The following is a 20772-nucleotide window of genomic DNA, read 5'->3' as shown; positions in this document are numbered from 1 at the left end:
CCTGACTCTGAGAAAGCACTTAAATGCTGAACATCCTCCTGTGTGAGGGTTGCAGAAAACCTAGAGGTTTACCAGGCCTGCAATGTTTGGAGGTTTGATTATGGGAGCCTTTAGTGAGGGCAACTGACATCACTGATCATCTGTGTTAAAAGAAGCAAGTTGATGGAATGATAAAAGATGTAAGCTCTACTACCTACGGCAGAAGACAAGAACATGGTCACAAAAGTAATCTGAAAACTTTAAAGATGCCAAGGACTCAGCAGCACCATCTTTCTCCAATTGAAGATGAAAACTGAGGCCCAGAGAGGGTAAGTGACTTGCTGATGGTCACACAGCTTCCAGGGGCATAGTTGAAACAAAGAATCTGTTCCTGGAGTTCCAGTTCTTCATTGCCAACATCATTGGGGCTCCAATTCCACACAGCATTCTTCATGTACTTCCTAAACAAGGATGGGAATGCTGCTTTCAAGTTGAACACTTAACCGTACACATTGATTTTTACCTAATCTCAGTGACAAAACAGTCTCCATGTATTTTTCTCACCCTACAAGACGCTTAGGAAAACCTCCAATGATGATCCTTGCAAAAAGAAAGAATTTCCCCCAACTTTTTACATTTAGCTATTTAATTTAACTTCCTGGTGCTTTCTACAGTTGACTACAGAGTTAGCCCAGTTGGGAATAGTAGTGAAAAGAAAAGTTACCATGTCCTTTTGCTTTGGTGTCAGTGAAGGACATATTTTCACATTCTTCTTATTAACTCTTTTATCAACTTTTAAAAGATCATTGCCTATGACAAGACTTAAGATGGTTCATCTCTAGTAAGCTAGTTCCATCATTCCCACGATTCCACACCCATAGATAAAGTTTAGTGGTGATGAAGGCAATTATCCCTTTCATTTCCTGCCCTCCTCCTGTTTTTTCTACCCTGGTTCCTTCCCGGGCTACTGAGAAAAGGTTCAAGATTGTTCTTTAAGTCTGTGCTACCCAAAGAGAACATTTTGCGATGATGGAAATGTTCTAGATCGTCACTGTCCAATATGGTAGACACCCTTGTCCACTGAGCACTTGAAATTTGGTTATTGGGACTCAGGAACTAAAATTTAAATTTCACTTTAAATTTACATAGACACAAGTGACTAGTGGCTATCCTATTGGAGAGTGTAGATATAGAGCATGTCCACAGAAAATTGTGACACAGCATGGATCTAAAAGGTTTAACCCCAAACAAGAGCCTTGAGACTCTGCCCTTGTCTGACCCTGAGCTGGGCTTCATCTTTTGGGCTGAGGTGAAAGAAAGGCCTCTAAGAGGGCTTGCTGAGGGATTCCTGGGGCATTGAGATGAAAAGACAGGGTGGAATAACCTCATTGGTCCCTATACAATAAAACCCAAGCATATAGAACAGAGAAGGGACCTTAGAGATTCCTCGTCCCTGCCCCTCTTTACAGATAAGAAAACTGAGGAGCAGTGAATGAATGACTCGGCAAAAATTAGCATAACCAGTTAGTAACGGAGTCAGTCTCCTAATGCCCCAGCCAGTGCTTTCCCTGGTTAGGTGCAGGCCTGGACAAATTCTGAGAGGCCAGGACAAGTCCCTCTGCCTTTCATTCTTCAACATATCCACATGTGTGTTTCCTCTATGCAAGGGTTCCTGTGTGTAGGACGCACAGGGTAGGAGATGTGAGGTGGTGCCTCTTGGTGGAGGAAGAAGTGTACTTACTCATTAGCTCATCTCAAAGGGCGGCGCATGGGACCAGAGAGGGTGACCCAGCATCCCAGCTGGCCCAGGACTGACCCAGTGTTAGCATTAAATGTCCCACATCCCAAAAAGCACCTCAGTCCGGGGCATCAGGGCAGCTGTTCACCCAAAGACAGATAATAACATCACTGACCTTCTGGAATCCAGATGAAGCAGAGAATCAGGGCAAGTACTACACTTGTGTGGGTGGCTCGTGTCTTTCTTGTATAGATTTGGCGAGTTTCCTTGGTAATATCCTGGTATTTTTCCCTTCATCTGCATTCAATTGTTCTCCACCAGCAACCTGCAAGCAGCCCTGTGTTTAAATGGGCCATGCCTCCTTGCAAAACAGTACATTTTAAAGCATACTTTTAAAAGACCATAACATGATTTTAAAACAAAGATATAGAGTGATTAACCCACAATGTAGAACTGTGTTCTGGAGGCGGAGACCGGCTGTTACAAGGTGAAAGCATTTACACAGCCGTCAGTCATCTGCAGCAAACCTTGCCTTAGTGGAGGTCTGGGGATTTCTAATTGCCTCTTTAAGAACGTCCTGTTTCCAATTGAGTCAGTCCTGGACAGAAGCATTATTCAGGTGCTTGTTGACCACCTACCTATGGCATCAATTTTCCAAAGCCCCAGGATGAGGGAGATGAGGGAGACAGTAGAGCATATCAGAAAGAGTCCAGGGTTAGGAGACAAGAATTTAGGTTCTTGTTTTAATTTTGCCATTAACTAGGCTGTGTGACTTTGGCAAAGTCACTTAAAGTCTCTGGGCCTGCGTCCTTATGGGGACAGAGCCAGGAGTGCAGTAAAGGGCCATCAACTGTGATTGGATGGCCATCAGTTGTGGCTAGTTGGCCGTCAGCTGTAACCAGTGAGCCATTGGCCACTAATATAACTGCCATGGCTTTCCTAGCAGAAAATGGGGGCTAGCAAGAAGATGGTGGCTGGGCTGGCAAGCGCGGATTGCAGTTCGCATGGCGGAGTGCGGGTTGCGGATTGCAGGGAAGTGGACAGCAGGTTGCAGACAGTGTGGCTCCTGCCTCCTGTGTCTCCAACCCAGCCGCCAGTGAGACTATAGTGGTATGACTCCCGTAGCTATGGCTCCGTGGGTGTTCCTTTTTGGCCTCACCATATCCTGCGTTCTTATGTGGGGAGCGGGAGCAGAGACCCGCAGGCCGCCCTGCATGACAGTCCTCATCTACGAAAGAGCAATTTGAATGCCTGCTCTGACTGCTCTCACAGGGAGGTTGTAACGAATATGAAAAGGCTTTGAAAAGTACAAAACATTACACAAGGATAAGATATATAGTGTGGGGCCTCTGAGAGGTGAAGCTGACCTCTAAGAATGTAACTGTAAGTGCAAATCAAGCATAATTGCTGGGCCCTGAGATGAACCTTCACTTAAATCACCTGCCTCCCTGAAGGACGAGGAAGGAGAAACATGAAGACAGGAAAAGGACAGCACAAACAAGCACTAGTCCAGAGAGAACATATCAAAGGTCTAGAGAAGTCAAAAAAGCTACATTGTCTTCTTCTGGCATGCTCTTCTGTAACAAAGACGTAACCACAAACTGGGTCATTTAAAACAAAGCACCAGAACAATGGCAAGACCCCAACAAGACAGCAATATGCATTCGACATATACTCTATTAATGTTTATTTATCTATGGAGTCTCTAGCCTTGGAATGTATGTCCAGATACTTCTTTCTTGCTGTTTCTGCTCGGGTACAGGACATCACAGCACTTAGCTCATCCTCATCTGAAGCCCAAATCGAGTTCCTTTTCCTAGAACATTTTTTATGATAGTCTCTAAGTTAGTTAGTTTCGGTCACAATAATACTGCCTAACAAACAACCACCAAAGCTCAGTATCACACACCAGTGAATATTTACTTTTGCTCATGAGTCTAAGGGTTAGTTCTGCTGATCTTGGCTGGGCTCTCATGTCTGTTTAGGGGTTGGCTAACTAATACAGAGTTCGAATCATCAGGCATCGCCTCGAGTGAGCTCACAGATAAAATATAGGACACCAAGTCCAATTAGAATTTCAGACAAGCAAAAAATAACCTTTAGTATTAGTATCAAAATATGTAAGGCATAAAAATATTTTATATATAATGTATATCTATTAATTTTATATGTGATTTAAAAATACACAAACTATATAAAAACATATAATAATGTTTATAATTAGTCCCAAATAATTACTAAATCTGGCAAGCCTACCCGTGTGTCTCTCCCGGCCCTCTAACACGTTCCCATGGCAAACTAGAGAAAAAGCAACAGAAGCACACACAGCCCCTGAGGGTCTGGGCTCAGACTGGCACATCACTGCATGCTATCAGCCGAAACAAGTCAGACGCCCAACACACATTCAAGGATGGCAACGTCACCTTGAGAAAGACATGGATACAGGGAAGGTGAGGAATTGGGGCCATTTTGACAATCCATCTACCACAATCCCCAACGGCAAAATCACCACCAAATGTCAGCCCAAAAGCCTACAAGAAAATGTACACAGATCTCCTTGGCCATTCTACTCAAATATCGGAGAGGCGTGGCTTGATGAAGTGTTCAGGGCGTCCAACTCCAGGGGAGAAGGCCTGGTGCTAGCCTGACTTTGTAATTCATTTCCTTTGTTTTCTTGGGCAGACCGGTTTTTCTCTGGGGCTCAGTTTCTTCATCTACAAAATGGTAAATTTGCACTCTGAGGGCCTCGCAGCTCTAAGATTCAATATTCTTGAATATTTTAACTGGAGCTACTTGCCTTCTTCCATCATTTCCCTACAGCAAACTCTTCCAGCCTAATCGACTTTATGACTGTATTAGCAATGCTATAACTTAAAACCGCCCATTATGGTCCTCATTGACTGCTCCTGTATTCAAAGTAAATTCAATCTCCAATATATATCCAATAAAAAAAATGGAAATCTCCAGGCCAAGGGGACATCAGCTCCTGGCAAGGAACAAGCCTCTTGAATAAATAAATCTGCTTTGCCCAATATTTCCCCCTCTTGATTTGAAGAGAGACAGTAACCCTTATTTCTGTCATTGAATTAATTTGCTAGAAGTGGCTGTAATTTCTATATAAATCCTGAGATTGTTTCTAATTTACATGTTATATATGAATGTTTATGCATGTGGTGCCAGCCTAATGTTCTCCAGGGATCCTCTTGGAAACTGTATGAATCATGTAAACAAAATTAGACTGAAATAAAAAGAATGTATGATATTTTCTTCACTAGTACTAATTTTTTTCTAAGTTTGGTTTTCTCCATAATGGTCTTCCTGCTGACTTTAATTATATTTATGGCACAATTATCCTGTACTGGGCACAGCCTCATTTGGCGTCTGTCTGATTTGGGGGGTGCTCGGCAGACAGAGGGGTGGTATGGCTCATTCGCTGTTTTTCCTCTTTGGGGCTGGTGAGGAGGGAGGGAGATAGAAGGTATCCTAGTGGCATCTATGTGGCTTTTTCTTCCTGCCCTGTCTCACCTCCCTTCTTTTCTATGAGGATGAATTCAGGTCATGGGCAAAACTGAAACCAGGTCAGGGAAACTCCTCTTTCTGTGGCCTCCCCAGAGAGCTATTTGAAGACCATTACTGCTGTTAATTAATGATTTGCCAGCTGTCTGCACTAATTTTATAGCATTTATGTATGCACATGCATTGTACTTTAGTCTGTTTTCTCCAACTAAACCAAACGCAACAAACGTGAAATGCGAATTAAAGTCTCTGATCTCAGCTTTGGGCAAAAGACCTGCTTAGTGGAGAGTGTTCTATCGCATAATCTCGGGGGGGGGGCTATGCCCACCCACTGGTTGGTAAGGATATGGCCTTCTGAAGCTCTGCTTTCCTGGGAGATCCCTTCAGGACTAGTGTCACGAAGGGAGCAGACTGCCATTCCTATTCCGGGGTCATTATCAGCTCAATAGTCTGGATGGAAATGTCACAGCTCTTTTCAGAAAACTAAACTGGTCCAGATTTCCCAGTTTAGAAAACTTGGTCAGAAGGAGGTGTCAACATCTCCCTGGGATCCCTTCCTCGTCTGAATCTCATTTCTCTAAATAGTAAGTACTGTCTTTGTGATCGTTTTGGTCTAAAAATGGGTCTGCTCCTTGTCATAATTCATCCTAGAGGCCGTCGTACTCAGAAATATGAGACGTTTGCCCTGGCTCATCTCCAAAGCCCCTTGGGATTCAGAATTTTGGAGTGTTTTGCCATGAGTATCTTGCTTTCTGTCACTTCTCTAGGTTAACCCACATCACAGCGGGTCATCCCCATCCAAGCATTTGACCACTCCCTTCTCGAAAAATCAAGGAAAAGTATAATCTGCCTGTGATAAAGTAGGATACAGCACAGTGGCTCGATTTTTGCTTCCCCGTTCAGCAAACAACACAAAAACACTGTGAGGTATAGAGGAAGATACAGCAAAGATGTGACATGATCCTCAGGAAGAAAGGAGAGGCCACCAGTGTTTATTAATCACATACTGTGCACCAGGCTTTGTGTTCTGTCTTGTTTCATCTTCACAACTCTGCATATACAGGTAACCCACGTATAACACAGTTGTTAGTTTCCTTAAAAATGCCGTATTATACGAAGCAAAGAACTAGTACAAAAACGGGGGTTAAGTTCCAAAAATAAAAAAACATACTATTATATTTTTATAATTAAGAGAAATATCTTTATTAAAGCAATTTTCACCCAAAGTGTAACATATTAATAGCTATTAAATAATGTTTTCTTCAGCATCACTACTAAGCTTTTATTACGTTCCATGTTGTTCGAGGATTTCCCTAATTTCGATGAGATATTTTTTGCTCTTAAAAGCTCTTATTACGCTCCGTGCTGTTCGGGGATTTCTCTAATTCTCAAGCCATGTTAGAGTGAAACTGTGTTCCAGGGTGCTGTGTTGTACAAGGGGTTTCCCCAATTCTCGAACCATGTTAGGGCAAAACCGTATTATAGAAGTGCCATGTTATACAGGGGTTACCTGTATTATCATTTGGCAGTTGATGAATCTGAGACTCAAAGAGGTTAAATTATCTCTAGGGGAGAAGAAACACCACTGAAGAGAACATATTATTAAGTACCATGCCAGGCTGTCCCTGCCCGAAATGCAACAGAGGATTGAAAAGAGACAGATGAGCAAAAGCTGAAGTGGCTGGCCAGGGGAGCACATGAAGACTTTCGTGAGAGCTGGACAGCTGCAGAGGTAGGAGAGAACATTCCATGAAAGCGTCTGAGTGAGGAATGAACACAGGAGCAGTGAGGGTTTTGGCCGGCCTGAAGGCCCAGGGTGGGGTGGGAGGAAGCTGATGGGCTCGAGACTCCACACTCCAGACTGGATTTAAAATGGGAAGTTGACCCAATCTGGGCACATGTCTGAGCATTCAAAGGGTCATAGAAGGAAGCATGTTGACCCACTGGGACACAGAGTTCCACAGGTCCTTCTGCCTCCTGGGTGGAGCCCTCAATCTAGCCAGAATCCCTTCTAGACTCACTGGGACAATTAAACTCAGTACATAAACGTATATGTAAACACTGCTCCCCAAAATAATCATTAAGGTGAGTGTCACAGTGTGAATATCAAAGCTGTACAACCTTATGATTCTGGACGCCTGAGAGGAAGCGTATTGGCATGAAACGTGTCTAACATAACATCACTACATTCGGGGTTTTTTTCTTATTTCTAGGTTTCTTTAGGACATTGCAATTAATTCTGATATGTTTATGTTCTATTCATATACCTCACACATACTATCATGTTTATTCATCTGTCCTTATGAACATGACGATTTGGGTTAAGGTGGGAACGAAGCGGAGTCAATTTGGGGAGATGATAAGGCAGAAATCCTTTTTAAAAAGTTTTCCTTTACCATACTGAATCATTTGGAGAAGAATTCAATCTACAAGGTCAAACCTGGGTCACATATCCTGACTTCCTTACACCCACAGCTTAATAACCTAAAACTAAAAATCAATTCTTGTCGGAGAGTTGTGAAGAGCTCATAATTGCTTTAGAGTGGAGCTCAGTATGGCTGTGCCTGCTCCCGCCTTCCATTTCTTAGAGATGAGAATATCATTTTTCACATCCTGGGCACTGTCAGTATTAGATTGCATGGTAACCAAGTAGAAAAATCTCTGTTTAAGATTAAATCATTCTCATCATTACACTCTTTAGGCAGAATTGAGGTGCCTTCTTTAATGCTGCCTATAAAAATGGCAAAGAAGTAATACAAACCATTTGTTGGTTAGAAATGTTTTCCCTTTAAAAAACATTGCTTTACAATTGTTTTTCTTCCTGGTATCATAGTAGTATTTTGAATCAGGAACTTGCTTTGATTTTTATAGAAAACTGGTTGCCCCTTTCCCAGCTACTGAATTTTTCTTTCTCTTTAATCTCAACATCCAGATGGGTTTGGAGCTTCAATACAGCACACACTTTAGTTGTGAGCCTGGGTGGGTTGAATTTCTGATTTGTTTGTTTTATTAGATTTTGTGCCGTTCAATAAAACCTTGCATTTCTAGAACACTAATGTATTTTCCATCATTGTTACACATCCATTTGCATATGTGGATATTTGTAATAGGGACAGCTTTCCATTTTTATTAGCACCTTCTTATAGAAGTATTGAGCCTTCCAACGAGTTTTTAAAAACCAATTCCCAGAGTTTTCATGAAATTTTAAAGTACCTATCAAGAGTCTTTTAACTGTAAAGATCAGCCGTAAGATGGAAATGGAAGAGTCCATTAAAATCTCATTATAGGAAGAGAAATTCTCTGCCACTTTTTCTTAATTCTACCCCACGGGAATGTAACTGCCCTCCCTCCTTCCTCCCCTGGCTATATCTATAGGGCCCCCCATTAAAATCCAAGGGCCGGTGTGGGAGGTGTCAGTGGAGAAATGGGCAAGCAGTCTGCGTCCTCAGCCTCGGTGGCGAGTACATACATGCTGGCCTCTGCTGCGTCCATCCTTGCACATCACCCCAACCCTGCTTCATCCGTTCTCCATCCACCACCATCCTAACAAAAGGAGCGCCACAGCCCTGGAGAAACAGAACATTCATCCTGAGTCTCCCATACCCTATTTTTAATCAAACTTTAGACATTTCCACAACCTGATTTCTTTTAGACCAAGCCAACTTTCTTTTAAGCCTGGTCTGTTCTGTGAGGCCAGCTAATTAGCCTGCCTGTACCAGAAGTGCTCACTTTTTATTACCTTTAGAAAACAAAGCCAGGTTTGAGGAAGTGTTGGATGTAAGCTGTCTCCAAAACCTCAGGAAGGGAACCCCCACCTTCCAAACCCCCTCCTCCTCCCCAGTAAGATTTGTGGTCTGGTTAGAAGGACCATTTAGATGATGAAAGGAACCAGTGGACAGCCCCTGATTTATAACCAGTGTGATTTTTTTTAATATCCACCAAATTAATATTTTTATGTCTGTTCCCCCATCAAGTTGCTTCGGTTTGAATTTCAACGAGGGGAGCCTGCCAAGATCATGTAGTAAAATACAAACTGGATCGTAAATCCCAGCAGGGGTGGGAGAACGTAAGACAGATTGCTAACACCTTTAAAAAAGAAAAAAACATTTAAACAAAAAAGGCAGGAATTTCCTTTAAAGTACACCAGGCCCAGGAGAGACTGGGAGAGACACAGCCGTCTGAACACAGCAAGCTGGTTTGCTTTCCCAGTATCCCTTCTTTGAGGACTCCAACCTATAGAAAGCTGTTCTGGCAGGTAAATCAGTAAGTCGGGCTTTTCATCCAAAGCCAGTGATGTCTCTCTGGGATGTGTGTTAGAGATAAGGCAGAAATACTCTCAAATGAGCACCTTCCAAAAAGCTGAGTCTTTCTGCATCCCTCCCTCTCGACTGACCACTCACACAGCTCATCAAAGTCTCCTTTCATTAGTGCCAGGCCGAGGGAAATAAATGCAGCTGGCAAGACAGAGTTTGAAGCTATAAGAAGAAAGCCATGTGTTTCCTTCCTAAGACTAAAATCATTTCCCTATGAGGAATAAAGAGCTTTTACAAAATTTCTGGATGGATATGTCTTAGAGGGGAACAACTTGATTACTCTTACACCCCCACTGGGCACCAGCAGGAGAAACAGAAGCCCTTATTTGCTTGGTTTTATAACAGGTTTATTATATGTGAGCATATATGGAAAAGTAAACACCCTTATAACCTAGCTTATTAATACACCGATTTGGATAAACCACAGGTCAAATCACGTCAGCTGAAACATAACTGCTACCCACAGGAGAACCCTGATATAACTCAGTTGATAGCCTATAAAACCTGTCTGTCAACACCGGCATTATAAAGGCGTTTCACTAATCCTCCTTGGTGGACAGCACTAAATCCTGAACAATTTTGTCTTTTCTTTCTGTCCCTGGGCTATCTCTGGGTCTTAGGACACAATTTGATCACAGGAGCCAGATGACCTACTCGTTAATAATGAGTGACATCTCCAGCGTCACAACTTCACCAGGAACTGAGTTTCACAGAAATCCATTTACAGCCAAATTGCCTTTTCTCATAACACTTTGCCAAACAAACAAACAAACAAACAAACAATCCAACCCCTTTGGATCTTTGTTTGACCCACTCTGGGTTCAGAGCCAAAGTCACTGCTGAGACTTTCAGAAACCTCTGCGCAGACAAAGAGGCAGCTCCCGAGAAGGACCAGCCCGGGTATGTAGAGACTTAGCACTGAATGGACACACACTGCAGAACCCAGAATCTGGTTCTATATTTTTGGTTCAAGGATATAAGGATATAAAGATTTTCAATGTATCAGTTACGGACATTTAATTACAACCATAGGAGAAATATATATGCTGAGTTTTAGTTTAATAGCCTAACACGTTAGCAAACTCACACAAGTCCCCACAAGTGAGACTCAAGTTTCACACAAACCAAAAGTAAGTGAAAGAATTTTTCCTTAGAAAACGAAAGTTGTAAGAACAATTACCAAAATTTGAATAGGACCTCTAAGTTAGATAATAATGCTGGAGCAATGCTGATTTCCTAACTGTACTTAATAACTGCACCATGGTTATTGAAATGAATTTAGGAAGTACACACTGAGGTTTTCAGGAATAAAGGGGTAGCATTATCTACAACCTCCCACACCATTCAGGAAAATATTCATGCGTGCCTGTGCTCGTTTGTACACACACACACACACACACACACACACACACACACAGTGATAAAGCAAACATGGTAAAATATTAACATTTGAGGAATCTGTATGAAGGGTCTACAGGAATTCTTGGTGCTACTTTGGCAACTTGAATGTGGATCTGAAATTACTTCCAAATTAAAAGTAAAAAAGAAGTCTTTCTATTTAGGCCTCCCAGAGTTACTGTCTCTTTTTCTTTTTAAATTTTTTTTTTTTAATTTTCATTTATTTTCTTAATTTGGGTATAAATGACACATAACATTATATTTGTTTCAGTTGTATAACATAATGACTCAATATTTGTATATATTGCAAAATAATCACCTCAATAGGTCTAGTTAACATCCATCATCACAGTTACAAAATTTTTTTTTCCTCGTGGTGAGAACTTTTAAGATTTACTCTGTTAGCAACTTTCAACTATGCAATACAGTATTATTAACTACAGTCACCACACTGTACGTTACATCTTCATGACTTAGTTCTTTTATAACCGAAAGTTTGTACCTTTGACTCCTTCACCCGTTTAGCCCCGCAACCCTCATATATACCCCACTCTTATTTAAAATAGAAGCCTAATAGAGTATATTTATAAGTTCCTTTATTTGTTTCCCCACATTAATCTAAAAATGGGTTTGATGTAGATTCTTACCATTTTGGATATCATTTAGAACTCTTAACCTTGAAGAAAAACAGATAGGGGAATCCAGAGATAAGCCTGGTGAAATACAAATTGCTACCAGTCAAGCAAATGTCCAAGAGAAGCGGTACTCTGGAAGCAGAAGGCTCTGAATTCTAGGCTCATAGAGTTCCTACCTATGGGCTATTGACCTCTGTGACCCTCAACTTCCTCGTGTTTAAAATGGGCATAAAGGCAGGGCTGTGATCAACATAGGGCATCACGTCTTGTGATGTCTAGTCTCAGCTCTGCTACGTCTCCCAACCTCAAGTGTCCGTTACTAGAGCAATGGGATGGCACCCATGCCATGTGGTAGGGGCCACAGTCAGCTCCACATTTTCTGAGTATCGCTGACAGCCCCTGGGAAAGGCAGTGATCACCAAGGCTCTGCTTAGGTTCCCCGGGGGACCTTCCTCAGCCCCGAGACAAGCCTTTCCCTGTATCCCTTTGGTAATGGAAACATCCCAACCACACTCCTTCCTGCTAATCAAATCCCATTTGAGCTGAAGGCCTGCTGACATTCATTAGCCCAAACCTGCTTTTCAGAGATTTCCACTCACTTTGAGCTAAACATGTGGGCCCCAGCCTTGGACTGAAAGGAAGACTGTGCTTTCTTCTCTCTCTTTTCGACCAGAAACACCATTCTGCTGCCACTGGAAATTGATGCATCTAAGTACAAAATGTCTGTTCCCTGCATCCTTCAAACGTGGTGCAGGTTCAACCCAGCACACACACGCGCGCATACACGCACATGTGCATATTCTCAGCCCATAAAAGTCAACTACACCACCGAGCATCTAAAACCCACCACTCAGCAGACACTATCTCCTTTCTGGAACTTTTGGGGATGTCGACAGCATCCTGTCATGGAGCATGTGTGCAGCTTGAACTGGCGATAAATTGAGGCACTAATCCCGAGGCACAACAGCACCTGCAGTCACGGAGAAGAACGTCTCTGCAGACGATGCACGTATAAATCACATTTATTTTCACAGCACATTTAAATAACGTTTCGGCCCTGGGGATTTTTCACCAAGTAATGAAGCATCACCCAATGAGAGTCTGCAACGTTGCTCCGATCTGTAATGCCCCTCACAGCAGAGGGATAAAACCTATGATTTATGTGGATGTCATCAGGGTGGTGTAGGGGCTTCCTTTCCTTTGCACAAGACACTGCTCTGCATCCGGATTAGAGATGAGATTTATCTGCAAAATAAACAAAGAACAGGGCCCCCGTTTTCTCCCTTAATCACACCGATGAGATATTACACACTCATACACTCACTCAACAGTGCACACATACACACACATGCAATAGAGACAGGTTTATTATGAGATAGGAGAGAAAACAATCTTGATAAAAGATGGTAATGTGTATGTTGATAAAGCTTTGTTTTATCAATAGTTCCTTGCAGGAGGCATCTAGTGTGTGGGCTTCAGCTGTTCCCCTGCAGTGATGTCCTGCCTGTGTCAGTGTGGGTGCCTGAGACCCAACACACATGGAGAGAAAGCAAATCTCTTCTACACGTTGAAATTCCAGTTCACCTGCCACCTTCTGTCTTCTTGTTCTGAGGGAATATATGGCCTCACTTTAACAAAATTTTCCTTTGGATGAGTTATCCCCTGGTCATTTAGGATGAATTGCAAATTGTTCTGCTGAAACCATCAAGAGTTCTTCCCCCCCCCCCCCCCTTTTCTTCCTTTCTTTGCTTGGCAGCCATTGTTCTCTAGGGCTCACAGGGACTCCATATAGGTCTTAAGTTGAGGCTACTACCTGCCTTGCTAAGTGCAAGTTGGTTCTGACAGTCAGAGAAATATGTAAACTACATTTCAGTGGAGCATAACCCTGTGAAAACACGATTTATTGTGCGTGGATTTGGACATGCTACACTTCATTCTGCAACTGCCAAAATATTTCAACTCTGTCTAGAACACACTGAATTACGAATAGTAACTCATACTGTTACGGTGCTTTACAGTTAGCAAAACACATCCATATACTATGTATTAGTATCACAGTTGGTCTTCACACACACTTGTGTGACAGGTAGGGCAGGAGGCAGGCCATAATCTTAGATGCAGTTCTTGTGCTTAGAGAAATCACTGTTGCTTCAAGGACCCAAAAGTACTTTACATTTTTGCCTTAGGTTCACATGTCTCAGGATCACTGGAGAAACCCAAGAGCAGAAAGTCTCATACTTTAATACAGAAAACCATTCCTTGACCAGCCAAGAGTGGATAATGGATGGCTGATGGCAGCCTTGAAGGCAGGGATACTACACAGCCAGTTTCACTTGAATCAACCTGGAGTCGAGTTCAGGATCTCTGGATGCAACCTGGATATTTCCAAATGAGGGTTATTTCCCAGAAAAACACATTCTCATATTTACTGATATATATTCCATTTTCAAGCCAAAAGGTGAACTTTTCATTTGTACAACTCTGACTTTTGTGTAATGGAAGGAGACTATACTATTACTTTGTGCAAAGTTTTCTAAGCCTAAGGTGAAGATAAGTACATTTACATATTTTGGCCCAGGCCACAAGTTTGAAGTACAGAAATGCCTGCCCAGATTTCCCCTTACCCTTTGCAGAAGTCATGTTAGAAAGTCCTAAGTGGTCGCAAATGTCTGGATGTAAATATACTCTTTGTTTCTTGTCATTTTAATGTCTAAAAATTATTCTGAAGTTGCACAGTCGCCATCCATAGAGCAAAGGAAAAATTTTAATTTATAAAGATAATTGCCCCAAATTAACATAAAAAAAGACAATTAGAAATAACAGCATTACCTAGCAAGACTAATTGAGGACTGTTGGAGAGGAGTAGCATGACCTTAAAAGTAGGGTAACCACCCTACTTATGGTAGTTTGCCTGGGGCAGTTCTGGCTTATGTTATTGTCCTGGCTAAATTATTAATAGCCTCTCTTTGACTTTCACAATTGTCCCCGTTTGGATGCTAAATTATAGAGTCACCCTACCTAAGAGCTCTAGGAAAATCCAGTTGAAATAGGTCATATTTTTTTAAGGGTTTTGAAAACAACCCAGTAATGAAACTAGAGGAGTAAAAAAAAAAAGAAAAAAAAGAAAGAATTTGTGCAGTCCGTTCAATTGCTCAGCCATAGAACGCTTGGTGAGATTGTATCTGTTTTGTTCATGTAATTGTAATTATGAACCAATAATGTGGAATGGAACTAATTCTATTATAACCACTAGTCTGCAATAAAGCAAATGCACAGAATAATTTGTTGAGTCATGAGGCCCAGACATAGATTAACTCAAGAGCTCCTGTGGGTGGCAACAGAAAGAGCCATCACGTCCTATCTCATCTCATGCCTCATGGGTGGTGGGAGGGAGGGAGCTTGTCTGCCCTGAGTTGGGTTCGTGAATTCCAAGTAGATGGAAATACCATCCTAATTAGATTCTGGACAGTGTGAAAGCTGGGCCCATGGGGATGAGTGAGCAGTGGACACAGCATGCCTCCCTGCCTGGACCGCAGGCGGCACACACAGGGGCTGCAGGATCCATATGCCCTAGCGATGGATAGACCCTGGCTTTAGCAGAAGGAATGGTGGCACTTTTCAATTATGGGAGTTTGGTCTCCCTTGAGAAAAACAAGGCTGTGTCTTTTCACTCCTGCTGGCATTTGATGCTCTGCGTAAGCATGCGTTGGTTGGTTGGTTGGTTTTTTATCTATCCCCGCCATAACCACCTCAATGCCAAACGTGGAACCAGCATTCCCCAGTCCCGACGTCAGAGAATCCAGATGCATCATCTCTGCCTGACAGCTCCATCTTGTCCTCTAAGACAAAGGCCCCCAAACATTCCAGGAAACCTCCTCTGACTAGTCCCACCTTTATTTTCACCCAACCCCAGGGTCTCCCCACAATAAGCTCTCAGAGAGAGTAAAGCTGGTCTTGGAGTTTCCACATCCTGCTGATCACCTTCCGGCCATAGCTCCCGCACCCTGAGTAGCAACTCCCTCCCCTTCTAGAGCCTCTGCTGCTTGTCAATGACAGTGTTGTTCCCACGGACCTCCCCGGCTTAGCCCAGTGTCTTGCATACAGACATTTGGTCCTTGTTTGTGGAATGAATGTGTGATGCGGGCAGGCTGAGACCCACCTGAAAATAAAAGGAAAAGTCTGATAATAGATACAGTGTATTTATTTGTTCAGCCTTTAACCTCTCTCCCCTTTTCTCTCCATATATATAAACTTAGTAAAAAAAAAAAATAAAAAAAAATTAACACGTTATTTACCATCTTAACCATTTTTAAGTGTACAGTTCATGGTGTTAAGTATATTCACATTGCTAAGCAACAGATCTCTAGAACTCATCGTGCAAAACTAAGTGGCACGGTGTATTTGAGTGTTTTATAAGAGTTACCTCATTTAAATCTCACAGAACTAGAGGTACTTGGGGTAATTCTTAATCCCATTTTGAGGAGAGAAGTTAAGCAACTAACTTAAGGTCACACCGCAAATGACTGGTAGAGCTAGATTTGAAACTCATGCATCTTCAATAGACTCTGCCCAGCAGTTTTTATGTTAAGTAAAAATTCCATAATATTGTGGATTTATAGAGATTGCAGGGTTTCATTTCACCTTCTTCCAGATCTTTATCTTTTAAAAGCAGTCTTAAATTTTTTACTGGAAAACAGTATGAAAAAAGAAATCCATGCCTCTTTATGAAGTTCATTGTCAGGATCTAAGAAAAATGAGGCAGATCTACTATAAGAACAGCTGCTGTAGACGACAGTAGAATTTTAGCATATAAGGCGCACCTGACATGTAATTGAACTCAGCTCCGTTGTTTCACACGTGTGAAAACTAAGGTTCAAAGTCATGGTAGAAGGAAATCAAAGCACAAAGCTCTTACCACACACTCTGATGCTAGTTAGAAGACATCTTGGCTTGATTGTTAATGATTGTTTCTTTCTGGTTAATATGTATGTCAGTCCTCGCAGCATTGTAAATTAAATGTGCTTTCGTCTGTGTTTCATTCAGGGTCTCCATACCCAGCCCCAGCCGGGGCCCAGCTCCAACCAGCTTGATGCTGACCACTTTCCCTGTCTCTCTTCCCCCATCAATGGTCCTTACCCTACAGCCCCTTTTGAGAAACACTCTTCTGCTAACACCCGCCTTTTCTCTCCAGAAATGAAATTCATGCATAGCATACTGAAACACGTAAGTTCAACACCACCGACAAAAAGTCAACATAATAGCCTATCTGTAATTTAAAGGAAAGTGAAAGTAATTTGTGATAAAATATATACAGTCAACAAGTAAATGTTCCAGCATGAGTCTGAGAAGACACGCCTGTTCCCCTGGGTGGAACCCCTGTGGATGCTGCAGCTAGAAGTGTGGACCCACAGAGGCACGCTACGTAGGTGACTCAAATGCCATCCATCGGCAGCATTTGTCCCATAGAGCAGAAAAATTGGTAGTAGGGCTCTCAACACAGACAGGTACCACCCTCTCTTCATGTTCATGGTGGATGTTCAGAGTGCCAAAACTTTTTTTTAAAGTAAATTCTTTCCGTTTAAATATGACATTAGGCTTGGGTAGTTATAAGCAGGTGTCTCACCTATCAGTGACGGTCGGGTGGGGCACCGACTGTTGAGCAGAAGGTAGGACGGCGCTTTGCTATGTGTCTTCGGCACGTGGGAGCTCTGGCAGGAAAGCCTGTCCACTGAATGGTTTTCACCGCCCTCTCCATTTTGGTGACCTCCACCAACATCAGTCCCAATTTCCTCAACACACCACAGGGTTCTCCTCACACCCTTCTGAGAACCTCTGCCATAGACCCTGCCCTCCTTCAGAACGTGGACTTGTCTTTGCATCAGCAACCCCTGCTACACTGTCTGCACAGGCAAACCCTCAACCCATGTTTGCTGAAGGGAGGGAAGGAGGGAGGGAACACGTTGGACAACGAATTAAGCTACACCCAAAGTTGCTCATAAAACACCCCCAGGAGACCAGGATTTGAGTTCTAGTACCAACACAGGACTGGCCTGGGAATGTAATCAAACTCATCCAGTCTCTCATTGTTTTCATGTTTGTATAAAAATAAATAAATACTTCTATATTTATATAGAAAGAGAAATACATTAATCTATTTCATGAAAATACACACACACAGAGATTCAAAGAAGGCTATGTGAAACCTGAAAACAGCGCATAGTATTAACTAATTATAACTATCTACAACTGTCATGCAGGGTGGTCTGCGGGGTCTCTGGTCCGCTCCCCACCTAAGAACACAGGATATGTTGAGGCCAAAAAGGAACACCCACGGAGCCATAGATAGGGGAGTCATCCCACTGTAGTCTCGCTGGTGGCTGGGTTGGAGACACAGGAAGCAGGAGCCACACTATCTGCAACCTGCCGTCCACTTCTCTCTGCCAACCAACCTCACTTTCTAGCTGCAATCCGCTGTGCTAACAGCAATTGCTCTTGCTAGCTCAGCCACCATCTTCTTGCTAGCCCCCATTTTCTGCTAGTGTAGCCACGGAACTTATATTAGTGGCCAATGGCTCACTGGTACAGCTGACGGCCAACTAGCCACAGCTGATGGCCATCCAATCACAGTTAATGGCCATTTACTACCTGAGTGAGCACTTTCCATGTGAGGCCGAGAGCCTGGAAACTGCACTCCTGACTCTGTCCCCACAACAACTTTTGTCTATACAGTGACACATTTTGATGTGAATTTAGTGATGCAAAAGGAGTTATTGTTTTTAATATTTTTTTAAAAATGTAAAGCTGAACACAGGATAGTTTGTCATTACTTCAGAGAATACGTGCGGTACCATTATTTGTCTTTCCTGCCTTCCAGAACAGTGAGCCAGATGCTGGAAGAGTTTTTTCTTAATCAGTAAATTCAACAATCAGTAATAACAGGTTTGGGTGTGTGCTAAGGGTTTTAAATGAATTATCTTGTTTAAGAAGGACTCTGCATATAAAGCAGCTCATCCCCTTTCTGCAAATGAGCAAAGGGAGGTGCAGGGAAGTTTGTGATGAGGTTGGAACTCCAGGCCAGGTCATCCTGACTCGGAAGCCAGCTCTCTCAGCCACGACTCATTCTGTCCTCCCACCTGGCTACAATGAGGACACGAACGGCCCTAATTCAATGGCACTTTCCCAAACAAGTTACCAGTCCCAGAATCATAGGGTTATGGGCAATATTGCCCCCAAACGGAGGGCTCCTTTACCAGTTTTTACTTTTGTCATCACCCTCGCAAGATAAGATGTTGGCAGAGCTGCCCCCAGCCATTCTCCTTAGTCCTTCATTTGATGCCTATTTTTTATTGTCTTAGAGCAGTTTTAGGTTCACAGCAAAATAGAGAGGACGGTATAGAGATTTCCCATATGCCCCCTGCCCACTGCCCACAATCTCCCCTACTGTCAATGTCCCCACCAGAGTGGTACATTCGTTACAATCAGTGAATCCACAAGGCTCATCATTATCACCCAAAGTACATAGTTTACATTTCACTTCCTTCTTGGTGTTGTACATTCTATGAGTCTGGATGTCTAATATACATTGTAAACATAGAATATACATGTACATATGATACACATTGTAAGCAACATTGTAAACACATGATATACATTGTAAGCAAATGTATAATGATATGTATCTATCTTACAGTATCATACAGAGTAGTTTCACCACCCTAAAAATCCTGTGCTATTCATCTCAGCCCACCCCTGGCAACCACTGATCCTTTTATTGTCTCCACAGTTTTGCCTTTTCCAGAATGGCATGTAGTGGGAATCATACAGTACGTATTCTTTTCGGATTGGCTTCTTTCACTTAGCAAAATGCATTTAAGGTTATCCATGTCTTTTCATGGCTGACACCTCATTTCTTTTTAGTACTGAATAATGTCCCGTTGTCTGATGGACCACAGTTTATCCATCACTACTGAAGGACATCTTTGTTGCTCCCAAGTTTGGGCAATTATAAATAAAGCTGCTAGAAACATTTGTGTGTAGATTTTTGTGTGGACTTAGGTTTTCCATTTTGGGGGTAAATTCCAAGGAGTGCGATTGCTGGATCATATAGTAACAATACGTTTAAAATGGTAAGAAACCGCCAAACTATCTTCCAAAGGGGCTGCGCCACTTTGCATCCCCACCAGCAACGAATGTGAGTTCCTGTTGCTCCACATTCTTTCAGCATTTGGTGTTGTCAGTGTTCTAGATTTTGATCAACGGCTATTTTTAGCACCAGTAGTGCACATGACCGAGGGTGACAAAGTAGACACAGTCCCTGCCCTCATGGGGTCTACAGGCCAGAAGAAGGAGCAGGCATTAATTGTATAATCATATAAAAATATTTAAGTGCACACTATGGATGGTTTCAGGAGGCTGTGAGAGAGCACACAAAGGCCTAGCTTGGTGTGGAGCTTTAGTGATATGAATAATTTTCACTTTAATAAAGATTAGGTATCATTCACAGAGCACCTGCGACGTTCCAGCCCTTCTGCCAATCACATCTGAAACACCTTCTCCAGGCCTGTAAAGTAGGCATCATCGTGCCCACTTTACTCCTGAAAAAAACGGAGGCTGAGAGAGGTCAGGAAACCTGCTCACGTTGGCAGGGTTTAAATGAGGACCTGTCAAGCGCCCAGGAGCTCTTGCCTTTTCTTCACCCTGCACTCCATCCTCATATGACAAGGATCTCCATAAGCACCGGTGACTGTTCTCACAAAGCCAGGACAGAGAACTGGAGATGCCCTACTGTCGCCCCTGAAAATCTGTGGTCTGTCTTAGCTGGTTCCCTCCAACCCAACCTCCGTGGGCTAGGTACCAGGCTGCTCATGTCCCTCTCTTGCCTAAATCCTCCAGAGCACATCAGCACTCTGGTGTAAAACCCCTTGGCTTAGTACAGCACACTGGCGGTCCTCTCAAGATCTAGCCCTCCTTCCCTCCACACACCCTTGCTAGAAAGCAGTGCTATGCTGGTTTCTTGGCCTGTGCTGGTCCTGTTCCTGTAACGTCCTTAACCCTCTTTCCCACTGGGCTAATGTCTGTCATCCAAGGTCATGTCCTCCAGGAAAATGTCCTCTAATTCCTCCATCGGTACAGACTCATCCCGTGTGCTCCCTCTCTAGCACAGTGTCCGTCCTATGGATTGTGAATGGCAGGT

At 42.8% G+C, this 20772-nt stretch overlaps 1 long non-coding RNA gene across 2 annotated transcripts in view; it reads right to left on the bottom strand.

Moving 5' to 3' along the window:
- Window positions 1-226: 226 nt before the first annotated feature.
- LOC141573093 (uncharacterized) overlaps window positions 227-20772 on the bottom strand; it is a 68573-nt gene continuing 48027 nt past the window's right edge. Inside the window, exons 3-4 of one of the 2 annotated variants that reach the window (XR_016021037.1) lie at window positions 1893-2042; window positions 227-440 (exon numbers count right to left, since the gene is read on the bottom strand). This is a non-coding gene — a long non-coding RNA (uncharacterized LOC141573093). Of the gene's footprint in view, window positions 441-1892; window positions 2043-12603; window positions 12825-20772 lie in introns of those variants that run through there. The other variant, XR_016021036.1, reaches the window with a different exon arrangement.

This window comes from Rhinolophus sinicus, chromosome 4 (assembly GCF_057876585.1).
Source record: "Rhinolophus sinicus isolate RSI-liver-muscle chromosome 4, RSI-T2T, whole genome shotgun sequence".
NCBI classification, from domain to species: Eukaryota; Metazoa; Chordata; class Mammalia; order Chiroptera; family Rhinolophidae; genus Rhinolophus; species Rhinolophus sinicus.
The sequence above is the reverse complement of the archived record's forward strand: the minus strand, read 5'-3'. Positions and strand labels throughout refer to the sequence as shown.